This window comes from Scyliorhinus torazame, chromosome 7 (genome assembly GCF_047496885.1).
Source record: "Scyliorhinus torazame isolate Kashiwa2021f chromosome 7, sScyTor2.1, whole genome shotgun sequence".
NCBI lineage: Eukaryota > Metazoa > Chordata > Chondrichthyes > Carcharhiniformes > Scyliorhinidae > Scyliorhinus > Scyliorhinus torazame.
In genome coordinates this window covers 249,812,415-249,829,044 of record NC_092713.1, presented here as the reverse complement: position 1 = coordinate 249,829,044, position 16,630 = coordinate 249,812,415, and the positions used below count along the sequence as shown (strand labels likewise).

The 16,630-nt window shown below is 48.8% G+C and overlaps 1 protein-coding gene across 2 annotated transcripts in view; it reads left to right on the top strand.

The window, feature by feature from the left end:
- LOC140426939 (pro-neuregulin-2, membrane-bound isoform-like) overlaps window positions 1–16,630 on the top strand; it is a 1,113,957-nt gene that overhangs the window by 386,424 nt on the left and 710,903 nt on the right. The window lies entirely within an intron of this gene.

Below are 16,630 nucleotides of genomic sequence, written 5' to 3'. Positions count from 1 at the left end.
CAAAACACATTTGCGGCAGACTCTATGCTGAAACGTCAGCACCCCACAGGCCCCAAACTGAAAAAGGAGACTACCTGTACCTGATTTCAAAGTCAGTGCTGTCACCCGTCCATCGCTACCTAAAGGTATGACCATCTTTAAATTTCTGAGTTGAATTATGAGGAAATTGTGTGTGCCTCCATGACAATTCACAACTGGCACCATTGTTGTGTGATCTCCATTCCTCTAAATGACGCTCGTAGTTGAGGTGGACTTTACTTTGATCCACGTATGACTTACAAGGAGTAAATAAAACTGAAATGAAATAGCAACCGCATTTACTTAAAACATCCCAGCAAATGTTGGGAGGAAGATCAATGGCTATCAAGAGGCAGGGTCTGAATGGGATGCGATGAATCAGAAGTCACTTAATTTTATGACTTTGATATTTTGGATGAAAATATTTAAGTAGAACAACCACATCAAGTACAATAAGTGCATGTAAGGAATAACAGGTAATGGAACAAGCAACAAGAACAAATCAAATTATTGAGAACTTAACAGAATAATTGGATCAGGTCAGCAATGAGGGACTGGTGCCCAGTACATTAGACCAAGGCCAGCAGAATCCAGAAACAAGCAAGCGCTCCATGTAAGCGTAAATGTGAGTAAATGGTGCAGGAGGATTAGACAAAATACGATGAGGGAATATCTAATTTTGAAAGTATTACAGAACTTCTGAGGTCATAAAAGGCCCTAATGCTATGGAACTGAACTTGCCTACTTAGGGCACAGTTCAACGGAAACATTTCGAAGTGTCATTTTGGGCACGTTTGGCGGGGTGTTTCTCGACGGCCACATTGGCGAGGTCGCAGCCCGTATTCAATGGTACTTATTGCCAAAAATGAGCCCCCACAAGATTCTTGCCATAACTGGCTGTCTTGCCATCTGATTAACCGGACACACGTATCAGCTTCTCGTTGCTAACAAGAGAGAGCTGCTTTTAAAAGCTCCCTCACCACTCACTCCCAGTCAACACACAAGCATGGCAGAGTGGGCAGACCTGCTCCTCGCTTGGGCGATGCTGACCTGGCCAGGCCTCTCGTGTGAGAGGCAGATCACCCTGTTCTCCCAAGTGGGCAGAGGACCAGCAGCAGGGTCACCACTATCACCTGGGAGGCAGTGGCAGCGGCTGTCAGTACAGGCAGCAAGACCAGAAGGACCGCCGTACAATGTCGGAAGAAGACCACCAACCTCCACCAAACTGGAAGGGTATCTTACCATCTCTCTCCTGGCATCAGTTCGGCCTGCCACCCCCAAAATTCCCGAACACAGACCCCGAAAATTCACTGGCTGACACCTCGTAACCTCCCCACATCGGATCTTTGTGCTTGTTCCTCAGCACCCCCTGGCACCAACCAGCACAACCCCTTCATATACAGGTGTGGTGCCCACACATACCACCTGCTATAGATCCCCCTGACCCATAAAGCATGCGGGTCACAATGCCCTCTTTTTGTCCTCGCAGGAGAAGATAGCCCACAATAAACGGGAAAGGTGAAGACGCAAGGGCAGGATGCCAGAGATCCAAGACCTCACTCCCTATGAGGAACAGGTCCTGGAGATTGTGGGCTAGACCAAGGATAACCCCTCGGTGGACAACGTTAATGGATAGGCTGTGCAGGCACTATCTGGCGAGCACCATACAGTTGCTGATGTAAATCAGGTGGAGGCAAGAACATCCAAGGGAGTCAGCAGTCGGAGGTATGCTGAATCCCAGGAATCAGCTAGATCCCAGTCAGATGCCGACCCTCTGGCCAAGGTTCTCCCAGAGCTGATGCAGATGATAGGACACAGCCGTGACAGTCAGGAGGGAATGTCAGCAACATTCCAGCAACTGCACAGCCAATTGGAGGAGTCCCAAAGTCTTTGGGCACAGGAGGTGGTGCCGACAATGCGTAACATCAAAGCCAAAACTGCTAGGGTGGCGACCGCTGTGGAAAACTTGGAGCACGATGTCCGCGTCTTGAATGGTTGTGCCCAAGGCATGGCTCAGTCTGTGGCGACCATGGCTGAGGGCCTTGACATCATGTCCCAGGCACTGAGTGACATGTCCCAGACACAAGTGAACACTACCAAGGCACACCAGAGCATGGCCCAGTCACTGAGGAGCATCACTGAGGGCATCAACACATTGGTGCAGACAATGGGGATCCTCCACAACTGGCAGAGCCAGATGACACAGAGACCTCTGGAGCTCATTCCAGCTGCCCCTCCATCCTATGGAATCCCCCAGAGACCTACATGCACCCTCAGGGAGGAGGAAGTGCTGTAGGCCAACCGGTGTCTGCCACCAACGAGACCACAGCGGTGTTCAAGTCCTCCGAATCCCCCCCTCCTGACGTCGGCACATTACAAGGGTAGCGGGCAGAAAGGTGGCACGGCAATGCCTGTGGCACCGAGATGTCATCTGGAGCCCTTCAGCTCCGGGCCCGCCAGAGGATGTCTGCCAAGGGCATCAAAGGCCTCAGGACGCAGAAAGTAGCAGACACATCTAGACGTAGCACTAGACCACGAAAGGTCAAGAAGAGTGAGGAACACTGAGAGAGCACTGGGGGTTCTTGTCTGTAGCCAGGGGGAATGGAAATGTAAAATGTTCACTATTAAATCATGTACCACCTGATACATGTGAAGCCAGCCCATACCCACTTCCCCTGTTGCCCTCCGCTCCCCCCAACCCCTGTTCCCCCAGGCACAGTGGTCCAAGATCAAAAGCCCCAGATACAGACCTGATTCAGATGATGGGTGGGAGCAGGGGTCAGACGTTTGCAGAAACAGAGGGGCACCAGAGCTTTCCTCTCAGCGGGCTATCATCACTCTCCTGCCTTGAAGATTGACCCGCTGATCGTGCCGATACAGGTCCAACACCCTGGAGTGATGTTACACAGACCCTTGGACAGTGGGGAGAGGGTGCTAGCGGTGGGAGCAGCATGATGAAGGTGTGGGGAATGGGGGCAAGGAGGGAAATTGGGGGAATGAGGGATTGGTGGGGCAGGGAGAAGGAGGGTTTGGATGAAGAAGGGAAATGGGGCAGAGGGATGGATTTTGGGGGAAGGAGGGAAATGTGGGGGAGGGGGAAGGAGGAATTGGGGAAAGGAGGTAAATGGGGGAAGAAAGGAATTGGGGAGTGGGAAGGAGGGATTGGGGGATGGAGGGAAATAAAGGTGGGGTGGGCAAGGAAATGTGGCGAAGGAGGGAAATGGGAGTGAAGGAGGGAAATGGGGGAAGGGGGTAATGGGAAGCCTCATTCTATGAGAATCTAAAGACGATGAGTACCTCCCTCGACCACTGGGTGTGTCGGACCCTTTATGCCACCTGTCCTTCATCCTCCAGCTCCTCCATGGGCTTATCCTCCAGGTCCTCCTGGATATCCTCCTCATCAGACGAGGCCTCCTGCCCCTCCTCCTCCTCCTGCAGCATGTCGTTCCGCTGCTGTGCCCGGTTCTGGAAGACACAGCAGACCACCACCTTCTGGGCGACGTATTGCACTGCACCACCAGAGCAGTCCAGGAATGGGAACCGCATTTTCAGCAGTCTGTTGTACCGGCCAGTGACAGCACGGGTGGTGACATGATCCTCATTATAACAGGTCTCCGCCTCAGTTTCAGGCCTCTGCTCTGACATCATCAGCCATGACCTCAAGGATATCCCTTGACCCCCAAGAGCCAATCCATCATCCGGGAAGGCCCTCGAAGACATCTGGGTTCTCCGAGTTCCCCTGGATGCAGCTGTCATGCACACTTCATGGGTAGTGGGCACACACATGCATGATTCTGAGGTGGTGGTCACACACAATCTGAACATTCAGGGAGTCGAACCCCTTCCTGTTAATAAAAGGCACTCCTTGATACCCCGGTGCACGCAGGGCAACATGTGTGCCATCGATTGCCCCCTGGATCTGAGGTATCCGGCGATGGCGGACAATCCTTCAGCCCAGGCATCTTGGTGGGCATGGTCCAGCTCAAAGGTGATAAAGTTTGATGCCGAAGCTTACAGGGCATCCGTGACCTCCCGGATGCACCTTGGGCTGCAGATTGTGAAATGCCGCACAGGTCCTCGCTCGAACCCTCGAATGTACCCGTGGCACAAAGGTTGAGGGCAGTGGTAACCTTCACAGCCACCAGGAAGAAGTGTCCTCCTCCTTCACGGGATGCGATGTCCGTGAGGACGTGGACCCGGTGCCTCGAGCTCTCTTTCCTGAGGTGGAGTTTTCTGCAGCTGTCCGTCATCTCATTGAATGACCAACGATGCCTGTATATTTTCGGCTGTTGCCGGACTCCCCTTCTGGGTCCCTCCTCAGCCTGATGATCGGCCAAACCTTCAGGATGTGCAGCAGCCCCCTGCATATGGCCTGCCGTCTCCAGCCCGCCTCGCGGCTGCATCGTTCTCCGGCGTCTGGCTGTCTGGATGCCATCAACAACACGAGGGTAGCCCCTGCGGGAACAACTCCAGCAACCATTTTGGTATATGTAAGGAATTGGAGAAGGAGATAGACCAACAATAAGTTTGGGCTTCCATTCTGGGACACTCAAATCCACCAAGACTCTCACACCCTTACATGTGCCGTCTTCTCCCAAAGTGCCATCTGGTAAGCTAGTTGTGCTGGCAAACCTTGCTCTGCGCACTCACCCCTAGACCCCAGACCTCTGCCAGGAGAGACCGTGCTCAGGTGCCCTCCCCGATCCACTTACCCTTTGGTCGCAAGAGGACCCCAGTGGTGAATCCCTGATCAATAGTGTTTGATTGTTGGCAGCTGCCTCTATAGTGCTGATGCTCCTAGCGTTCAGGCAAACTGTTCAGGCTTCAACGTATGCTTGACATGCAGTGCACTGATCATTTTGAGACTGGCATATATGCCCTTGAGGAGACACTTGAGAGTTGATAATAATTTATTTATTAAATGGTCAACAGTAACAAAGATTTGAAACTATGTAACATTCCACATATCACAATAACCATTAAACAACAAGGAAATATCCCCTTTGACAAAGGGTCATCTGGACTCGAAACGTTAGCTCTTTTCTCTCCTTACAGATGCTGTCATATCTGTTGAGATTTTCCAGCATTTTTTCTCTTTGGGTTAAGGAAACATCACCGTTCCATATTGGTACCAAGACAAAGCTATATCAGCATATTTTCACAAAGAAAACCAAACACACGGTGAAATTCTCTTCCCGTGTTGTGCTGAAGCAAGGGCACAACGCTGCCGGATAATCCTGGAAGAGGCCTCCAGCGGACCTCCCGACAACCTCCGCACCTCGCGGGATTCACCCAAGTCCTACTTATGACCTACCTTCCCCTGATCCACTAGCCTCCCTCGATTCTCCGGCCTCCCCAGGGAGGCTGCGGCCGGGCGTCAATCAGTGCTGGTTCACACCAACGTGGACTAGGCGGAACAGCACCCGGCCATCGGTGACTCTCGGGTGATCAGGGTCAGTGCAGGGTGGCCCTTCCCCTGGAACGTGAGAACTTTGGCAGTGCCCAGCTGGCGCCTGGGCACTGCCAAGGTGCCCAGGTGGCACTGCCAAACTGGCTGAAGCACTGCGTGGGACCAAGGGTGGCAGTGCAAGGGTGCCTGGGTGGCAGCCAAGGGTCAGGGGCCAAGGGAGGCTATTCACATGAAATGAGGGTGAAGGTGGGGTTTGAAGGGTGGGGGAGTACAGAGCAGGTAAGTAGGGGCCTCTGGAAGGTTGTGGGGTGACGGGTGAGGGTTCTGGAAGGGAGGGTGTGTTGTAGAGGGGGCCTAAAGAAGGGAGACCCCCAAGGACCCCATAGCGGGGTGTCCTCACTTGGGGGCTGTGGGGTAGTGTCCCTGTGTGTGGAGAGTGACATTTCCCAATGGTGGGGGAACAAGCTCACTTAGTGATCCAGGCACCCTTTCAAAATGGCGGCCGATCTCTGTGCTCAGCTCCCCAGTGTCAAAAGAAACTCTTAAGTGCGGCCAAACTGGAGAGAAACTCCCCAGGGCCCCAAAAAGTGACAAAATGTCATTGAATAGCGGTAGGGAACTCGCTGGCAGAGCCGACAGGAAACTCCCTGAAAAACCCGCCAGAAATGAACTTAGAAATTTTTCTGGAGAATCACGCCCTAAATGTGGACTAAGCCAGTGCGAAACTCCCCAGGGCCCAAAAATTCACTAAGTGTCATTGAATAGCGGTGGGGAACTTGCCGGCAGAACTGTCGGGAAACTTCCTGAAAACACCGCCACAAATTAACTTCGAAATGTTTTGGAAGAATCGCGCCCACAGTATGACCTCTCGCAGGTTCCTCAACATAAAGAAGGGTAAGCCTGAGAATGTGTTATCATGTCCAGAACTCCGTCACAGAAATAATCTGTCATTCATTGTGTAACTTGTCCCACGTATCAGTGCCATCCTCTGTCCAGGAGCTGCAGCTTTGCAAGCCCTCCCACGTGGCCCAATCGAAATCTGTGAAAGCATTTCATCAACAGCATCATCAGGTGGCCCATTTGGATCAATAACGCGCAGCTTCTTCTTTCATCAAAGCGAATTGGCTTCTGGACTCATACGTCCCCCTGAGCCCGGTGTTCCAGATCAGAAAAAATTGTCCTTTCTGGCTACAGAAAAGGAAGGAAACAGCAACAGCAGCCTCCTGGCACCTGTAGCCACAAGCAGCAGCAAGCACTCAACACAAAGCTGCAGCTGCGAAGTGCTCTCACAACTAACAAGGTTAATTCCCCAGTTGAAAAAACATTCAGCTGTGAAGCGAGAGGCTGTTCACATTCAAGACAGTGAAATTGACTTTCATGAGATAAGCCACAGTAGGGCTCTGTCCTGCAAGTGTTTTGTAGGACAGACAGGCTGCAGCTTACCCTTGTTTTGGGTCTCCACAATATTTAAAGATGGCTTGAAGACTTCACTGATGCAAAGCCCCTCCCCCCCAGGCCCAGCAGCAACCTCTGACCTCGAACACTTCAGGCCCTGACAAGCGCAACCCCCCTGAAGAGTTCCCCCCCGCCCTCCCCTGAGTACTGGGATGCCCTTGAGCTACAAGTCGGAAAAGGGAAATTGTTACCCACCTCACTTCCCCTCAGCAGACATTGCACCAGCTTCACATTTTTGAAAGGGAGCACTAAATGCCGCCCTCATGATTTCTCGCTGGGGAGCCGGGTAATTCCCAGAAGGCTGTTGTATTCAACTTCAGTTCACTAATGAGATCAAAATGAATGTAAATGAGGGTTAATGATAGCTCATCATTTTGGGGCGAAATCCAGAACTCTGCATCGGATGAATTGCAAACTCTTTCACTCTCGGTGCGAATCCCGATTTTGGCCTTTCCCGCTACTTACTCGACATGCCCAGCTCTGGTCCAGGCGCAATGCGATGGTTAAATCTCATCCAATATGTATAACATTTTCCAAATGTCTTTCAGGAGTTCTAGAGGAATGGGGGCACTGAGCTAGAAAACAAAGTTCAGGACTCACAAAAGGCTTGGAGATGATTTATAAGTGAATAGAGGTAGCAAGATGGAGGAATTGTAAAGGGAATTTCAGAGAATTCCCCAAAGTCTAGGGGAATGACAGCACCGCCACAGACAATAGGATGAAATGAGGGTGGCATGTACAGAAGGCAATAGTTGGAAGATGAAGGGTGTGGAATGCAGATTGATTCTGGAGCATTTGCAGAGGTAAAGTTGAAGATGAGAATTTTAAATGCAGTACATCAGTGAGTAGGAGCCAATGCAGACCTAATCACAAAGCCATTTGAAAGTCTTGCAATGAGTATTTCTACCGGAATTCTAATGACAGGAGCAAGGAAACGGTTACCTCTGTGAGGAAAATGCCCTAAAATAGCCTTTGAAGAATACATTTCTTTCAGACTGAATTATTTTCTAAACCAGGTGGATGAACCAGCTTCGTATTTGGTAAGGCAGTGATGGAAATGAATGAAATGTACTCTAAAATCTCAACTAGAGGTCGCAACAAGCAATACAATGTGTTGAATTGTGATGCAAGAGCCACCAAAATTATTGCCCAATAATGTCGGACATGTGGACAAATTCAGAGAATGTATGAGAGAGTGCACGTTTCCCCAATCCTGCCAGCATAGTTCAGATATCTCAAGGCTATAACATTGCAAATGGCTGATTTGCAGTAAGTAAGATGTACCAGGATTGCTTTTTTAATTGAAAATTAGAGAGCACTCCTCATAATGAGTAAGCTTTGCCAGCTTTGGTTAAGAGCCAAAGAGATACAAAGGAGACAGCAGCAAGATTAAATACATTAATCAGACCTAAAAACCAAGGCAGGTGCCTTCCACCAGTCTGCGGCTCTCATTCAGGTGGGATACTGGTGGAACACCCCAGAAAATGGCATTAAAAAATTCAGTGTTCCTTGTCAGAGGCAGTATGTCCACAGACCGCTTACAAGACAAATTGAATTCAGGACTGGGGGTGGAGGAGGGCTCCCAATACCAGGAGTTCCTGCTATACTAACTCAATCTGGACCTCTGCAGGGAGGAATGCCGTGCAACTTGAGACCGACCAACCTATGCACAGGTGAATGTGGCCACCAGAAGAAAGGCATCATTTTAAAAATTTCTACACCAGTCCTTAGTCATTGGCTATGGGGAGAATGATTGGAATCAAAGGGGAGGTATCAGAACAAAACAACCTCCTCCCTTCCCCTTACTATTGATATGCAGTTGCCAAATTTTGTAGTTCCACTCTATTGTGCGACCTTTCACCATAACAGGTCCCCCTCCTGTTTGCCTCATTTTATTTTTTATTCACTTATGGAGATAAGGGCGTTACTGACGAGGCCAAAAATTTTAACCCATTCAGTACTGCCTTTGAGATGTGTAACTGGTGAGCTGCTGTTGTCCACAGGTTGCAGGTACACCCACTGTGTTGTTAGGAAAAGAGTTCCAGGATTTGGACCCAATGACAGTATAATGGTATTATAGTTCCAAGTCAGGATGGTGTGAAATAGAGGCGAACATGCCATGGTGCTTTTCCCATGTGCCTGTCATGCTTGACCTCCAGGCAGGTGGGGAACACTCCAGAGGAGACAATAAGAACAGGAGTAGGCCATTGAACCCTCGAGGCTGTTCTGCCATTCAATAGGATCACGGCTGATCCAACATTCCTCACATTCACTTTCCTGCCCTTGCCCTGTAACCCTTGATTCCCTTACTCATCAAGAATCTATCTATCTCAGCATTAAAAATACACAAGGACTCTGCCCCCGCAGTTCTCTTTGGCAATGACTCACAACCTTCTGAGAGAAAGGTTCCTCTTCATCTCAGTCTTAAATTGGCACACCTTTATTCTGAGACTATGCCCTCTGGTTTGAGACACTCCCACGAGGGGAAACATCTTCTCAGCATTTACCCTGTCAGGCATTCTATACATGTCAATTAGATCACCACTCATTCTTCTAAATTCCAATGAGTCGAGTCTCAGCCTGTTCAATCTTTGCTCATAAGACAATCCCTCCATTCCGGGGATCATACAAGTGAAACCTCTCTAAAACTTCTCCAATTAAGTAATATATTTCCTTAAATAAGGGGGGCAAAACTGCTCACATATTCCAGATGTGGTCTCACCAGTACCTTGTACAGTTGCAGCAAGACTTCCCTACTCTTATATTCCAACCCCCTCCAATCCCCATATTCCCGGCCCAAGTGATTCCCTCCCCAACCACATGAGCAAATACGCGCCCCAGGCCATCAGTTCCGATCCTGCCCAAGATAACCCGTCCAGTTTGTACTGGACCCACCTCTATCAGAACTGGTCACATTGTCCCAGGAATCCAAAATCCTCATTTTCAGACACAGAAATACTTATCTGTTCCCCTTCCAATTGAATCCCCTATCACTATTGCATTCCCACACATTTTACTCCTCCCCTTTGCAACAGAGACCACTGTAGGATCTGGTAGGTCTGATCCTCAAGCATGGGGTCAATGATCCCAATATGGGGAGTCTGATTCCAGGGAGGAGGGAAGGGATAATAATGGAAAGTCTGATCCCAGAATCAGACCCAATGCCTTATCTTGGAGGAGCGATCTAATCCCAAGTAATGCCTAATCTCAGGCCAGGGTAGGATCCAATGTGGTAGTTAGGATGATTTGTAAGGAAGAGGGTCAAAATCCAATAGTAGCAGAGTTTTAAGTGTCTGGAATGAAGCAGACTTGCTTCTCCTGACCCACAAAGAATGTTGTGGAGGAACCTACCTTCTCTCCAAGACTGTTCCTGCTGCAGCCCTTGGGTTTCCTGACATTAGGAAAACTGGAATGAGCATAGTTCTATCGGCAAATCTGGTTAAGAATTTGGCTTCCAACCTCAAAAATGCCAGCCTGCATCGGATAATCCTCATGGCACCTCACTAAAATTTATAAATCAGTGAGTTGGAGTCAGCTTTCTGCTGCACTCGGAATTTTTGCACATTAACCCCATGTAAACATGTCCCATTGATTTTAATCATAAAATATTGGTGAGATTTCAAAAATAAATCACTGGTAGTAATGTCGATGGATGGCTGCTGTAAAAAGAAACCTTTCTGGTGACTCCAAAAATCAAGTTCCGTCTGTCATTTAAGACTTTATCTGGCAATGTGAAGGTTAACTGGTGCCTTTGTGAGATTGTTTCAAAGCTTCATGGAAACTGTGAGAGGTACAGATCCGGTCAAAATATGGAAATTCCTTGGCTTACACTGGCTTTACTTGTATGAAGATGTGACATAAAATGTTTTCTCCTTCCCACATTTCATAATTCACTCACATTTTCTTTCTTAAATATTTCTTCAGTTTGTTTCTCCTTTAAAACACTGGCTGTCCAACACAGGGGTTATCACAGCTGTACACAATGCTGCTCCCAGCCAAGTCATGTAGTTGCCTATATACTCTCCAATGGGATGACGAGATGGTACAGAAGTGGGATCTTGATTTCTTTCCCAGCTCCTCCGCCCAGGGTAATTAAAGCTGAGACAAATACTATTGTGAGCAACTGACTGAGCACAAGTCAGGCATCTAATTTGGAATCTGCCGAATCTGTATGACTTCAATTCCATACTGGGTAATACATTTACTAAGTGATCGAGCTGCTTGCTTTATTTTCTTATAAGAATTCAACACTTGGTGCCTTGTTTGAAAACGGCTAGTAATTTGCTGATTAATTGAATCTGAGAAAAAATTTGCATAAAATAATCTTGCTTAGAATTTAGACAATCTGATGCAGAAATTATGATGTGATCTTTAGTGATCCCATAAGAGAACTTCTTAGATGGAACATTTAGGTCTTTTAAAATGGTGGGATGCAAAATCATCCATTAATTCCCAATAATAATAATAATCTTTATTAGTGTCACAAGTAGGCTTATATGAACACGACAATGAAGTTACAATGAAAAGCCTCCATTCGCCACACTATGGCACCTGTCCGGGTACACTGAGGGGGAATTCAGAATGTCCAATTCACCTACCAAGCACATCTTTCGGGACTTGTGGGAGGAAACCGGGGCACCCGGAGGAAACCCACGCAGACACGGGGAGAACATGCAGACAGTGGCCCAAGCCAGGAATCCAACCTGGGACCCTGGCGCTGTGAAGCAACAGTGCTAACCACTGTGCTACCAGCAGGCAAGGTGCCCATCGGCAGAACATTACTTCTTTAGTGTCTGATTTTTAAAATTGCTTTTCATGTTTAACGGCTAATATTCTTTATTGAACACGAATGGGCTGAATCTCCGAAGAGTGGCCATCATCGTTTTCTGTGCCACGCTGAAGCTCCACAGTTCTGACTGGAACCTCCAGTCCCGGTTTCTTCAGAAGTGCAGAGCATACCTGAATTGGAACTGCTTTGTTCCGGATTATCGGGGAAAGACATGTGGGGCCCACTTTTTATGGCACCAGCTGCCAGATTCTGGTAAGAGTTTAAATGCCACAAAGCTTCTCTGAAAAGCTATGGAAAAAAAACAAGTGCATAAGGGATTAGGGTGGCAGGTAGGCCAGGTAACATCTGGGTAGAGTCGTAGATGGGTTGGTTGGCAGATGGTTAGGGCGTCAAGGTGGCGGCTGGGAAGGGTGACAGATGATCGGGTGGGTACGATGGCAGGTAGGTAGTGAAGAGGTGGATGAGTTGGGAGGGTGCGAAGGTGGAGGAGCGGGTTTGGGGAATTTGAGGGGTGATAGGCAGGAGAGAGGTGGTGAATTACTCTTGCAGCTCATTGGAGGTCATTGGTCTCCTTCGTCATTAGTCAGTGGCCCTCCTTATCATGCTGCATGTACTGACAGTCACTGCCACTGCCTCCCAGGCGGCACTGCTGACACTGCTACCCGTCCACCAACCTCCGCGGGGGAAGATGTTATCAGCGAGAAGCTGAGGCGCGAGTCAGGAAAATCAGTGGGCGAGAGAGCCAGTAACGTCGAGAATCTCATGGGGGCTCATTTCTGGCACTAAGTGCCGTTGAATAAGGGCAACACGGCCATCGCAAACCTCCCTGCCAAACGTGCCCAAAACCGGACTTTAACTTTGGGCCCCTGAATTGCGCCTAATGCCCCTGACAAAAATTATCATGCAACACTTTAGAGAATTTGGTAAACAATGCCATGTAAGCACAAGTTTGTCCTTGCAGCTCAGTGGGTATCTTGCCTTTGAGTGAAAATGTTGTGGGTTCAAGTTGACTTCCACTATCAAGGCTGACACTCCACTGTAGTATTGATGGAGTATTACATTGTTGGAGGTGCCGTTTTTTGAGTGAAATTTTAAACATAGTCCCCGACTGCCTCCTCAGGTGCATGTGAAAGATTGTATGGCAGTATTTTGAAGGGGAGTAGGGAATAACTCCTAGCAGTTCTTGCTAATATTTATCCTGCAATCAAGCTCACAAAAACTGGGTTTCTACGGCAGGATTCGCCATTTATTTGGGAGACTATAGGCGGGGTTCTCCATTGTCTGCGCCAAAATCGTGTTCGGCGATCGATCGGAGAATGGGCTCTGATGCCAGAAATCGTGGCCGGCGCCCCTTTGACACAGGTCAGCCACGCTCCGCCCCTACAGACACGGCATCATCGAGATGCGCGGCGCAGTCACAATGCCATTGGTGCCTCATGCGATGCTCCGCCCTCGATGGGCTGAGTTCCGACGGCACGGACCACGTGTGGTCACACAAATCACGAACCCGATGTGGCGGCTGTGGCCACATTCGGCCAGGATCCGTGCCGCTGGACGGGGAGGCTTCTACGAGTGCTGGGGGGGGACTGGTGAGGGGTGTCCAGGGGGTGGGCTCTGGGGTCACGGATGCTGGGTTGGGTCCGTGCATAACCAATGCCATGTTGTATGGCACGGCCACTGCAGGTCGTCAGCCTTGTGCATGCGGGACCCGGCCGTTTTCAGCGCGGGAGGCGGGAGTTTCAGTTGGCCTGTGCTAGCCCCTCACTGGTACCGGAATCGATGAGGAGTTCCCGCCGATTTGTCAGTCATGAAACACCACGGTTCCCATGCCAGCGTCGGCACTTAGCCGTAGAAACGGAGAATCCAGCCCTATGTTCTCCCTCCGGAGCAATATTCCACTTGATTTGCACTCCCGCTGGGATCAGAAATCAAGAAGTGATTCCCAATCCATAGCTTTGCAGATTTTTGCATGATGAGGATTGCGAGAGATTCCCTAGGTCCCGCGGTTGGTCCCCTCTCCCCCCACAACGTTATTCAGCCCTCGACCCCACAGCGCAATTCAGCCTTGCCAGGATTTTTGGGTCACCCCCCCTCCCTCCAGGACTGGGGTGACCCACCCACCCCCAGAGCCCCCCCCTAAATAAAGAGACCCCTCCCCCCCCCCCCCCCCACCAAATGCTTTCCATTCATCTCCCTTCATGGATGAATGACTTTGGAGTGGTCAGCTGTGAAACTAAAGGCACTTTACTCAGTTTGAAGTGGTCCAGGAGCTGTCAATCAACATTTGATGTTTATAAACATTGCGGTTAGTTTCACAGCTGACCACTGGTCAATATCCCATTACTATTTGTGGGAGTTTGCTGGGTGCAAATTGTCTGCCACATTTCTTATATTACCACAGTGACCACACTTCTAAAGTGTTTAATTGATGGCAAAGCACTTTACAATGTACTGAGGTGATGAAAGGTGTAATGTAAGTGCAAGTCTTTCTTTCAATGAGCAACACTGCCTATATTAATGTATTTATCTAGAGTGTGTTGCCCAAAATAAGCAAATTGTATGAATTATTTCAATCAAAATGTTTTGTGACAGTCATTCATTTGTATATTTAGGGATTTAAATTTTAAGCATTTTATACAAACCAATTTACACTAACGTATTCAGGTGTTCTTTGAAAAAGATCTAAATCATTGAGGTGACCTTTTCATAATCTTTATCTGAATTATACTTTTCCATTTACCAATCTGTTCTAATTTTATAAGCATGTTCAGTTTTAGCTGTGGGCATCAAATCCTGAAGGAATTATTGCACCAGACATTGTAGCCAGATATTCTTAGCATCTTGACATAAGAGCTGTACTGTAGAAATGCTATATTTTTGTAGCTTTTGAGTTTTGGGGCAGGAAGGATGGGCAGTGATTTTGAAGAAAATGCATGAAGTTATAAGAAATGTCACAACTCCCTGTGCAAGAAAATGACCTGACACTCAAACTTAGCAAACCAAGGACTATTAGCAAGCAAATGTTTCTGCCCAAAATAATACATTTTGTGTGTGGAGAAAAGCCCATATGAATCCTTCAAATGTACAAAAATATAACTTTCATATTTACCTATTTCATTCAAGATATCTAAATAAAAATTTGTTGCAATATGATTGTTCATTTATAAATCTAGTTGTCAACTGTTCAGTCTTTAAATAGAATAAACTGTGGCCTACAGTACACGACTAGACCAAACTAGACTAGACCAAGACTTGAATAAACCTCAGTTTTTCTCCTTTCTCAAGCTAATCTGGTCCATGAAACGGCAATGAAACTGCTGACTACCCAATGTCTCTTCCTGGTCTCATGCCAGTTGATATTGCAAACAGTTCCCTTTCCACAGCTACTGGCTAGAATTTGTTGGGCCCTTTGGTGATTGACTGGGAGGTGGGATGGCTGGCAAAATGGTGGGGGGGTGGTATTGGTGGGGGGTGTTCAACTTCTTGCTGTTGCTGGAAATGTGGCACAGCGGTGGGCATGTTGGCAGCCTGGCCACTGAGTTGCCAATTGAGCCACTTAAGTGACCTTTCTGCCTCTGCGGCCATTTTGCCCAAATTGTGAGGGCCTGGTGCCGCATGGACAGACCGCACGGTGAAACTTGGCGGTCTCCCAGTGGGCTATGGCAGCAGAATGGAAGGAGGCCTCCTTTATGGGCACTCCCATCGCTCAATGATTGCCCCTGACACCAGTGGTGGATCCATGGCAACAACAATTGCCTCCACAACCACACCCCACCTCCCTCGATCAGCTCCCTCAACCTACCAGAGCTCTCTTTAAGGGAACTTGACCATTGAGGTCTTCTATCAGCCTCAGCCATGGCCACAATTAATGGTGGCACTGCTGAAGTGCTAGCCCCCAGACTGGGCCAGCAAATCCTGGGGGTGGTACACTGTTTTTCATTGTTCAGCAGCCACGGTGGAGGCCTCTAAATTGACTGCCGCTGGCAACATGATGTCCCATCATCCGCTGTCGGCTGAAGTGAGGTTGCTTCCTTTTTGTGGCCCCTGGTGGCCAGAATTGTGGCATCTCAAGAAGATTCAGTCCACCATCTCCCTTGCTTTTAACTCTGCTGTCAGCAAATCCTCCTCATAAAACCTTAAGGCCTTGTAATCTACCAGCTCATCTCTGACCTCCCTTTACTCCCCAGTCCTTGAATGTGTGGGTGGTTCACAAATCTATTCAGGTATTTCCTGCAACTCCATGTTAGAGCCTCTCCAGTCCGGTTTCTCCTCTGCCCCTACACTTTTTCTCATATCATAGAATCATAAAATCCCTACAATGCAGAAGGAGGCCATTCGGCCTGTTGAATTTGCACAGACCTTTTTAAAGACCACCCTACCTGTGCCCAACCCCACTTCCTATTGCTGCAACCCCACCCTAAGGGCAATTTAGCATGGCCAATCCACCTAACCTGCACATCTTTCAACTGTGGGACGAAACCGGAGCATCCAGAGGAAACCCACGCGGACATGGGGAGAATGTGAAAACTCCACACGGACAGTCACCCGAGGTCGGATTCAAACCCGGGTCCCTGGTGCTGTAAGGCAGAAGTGCTAACCACTGTGCCACCGTGATGGTGGCATGTTGACACTCGGTAATATTATCCATCACATGATGTCAGGTCCCAGTAATGGGGGAGGAAGAACCAGTACAATGTATCTGACCACAACTTTGCTCAACCCCTCCGCTGCCTTAATTGGCAGATTTCATTCAGTTAAACATTGGAAAGGTCAAAACCATTGGAGAGGGATTTTGCGCCCAAGACCTCAAACGACGACGTGGGGGAAAAATCCCACAGCAGTCAGGAAACGAGATGCTCACCGGCGAGATTTTCCCCACCACTCGCTGGTGATGTAATAAGGTTCCTGCCCAGAAAGGGTGGGCCCTCTGGGGAGCACCATGTGGAGGTTGGGGGGGG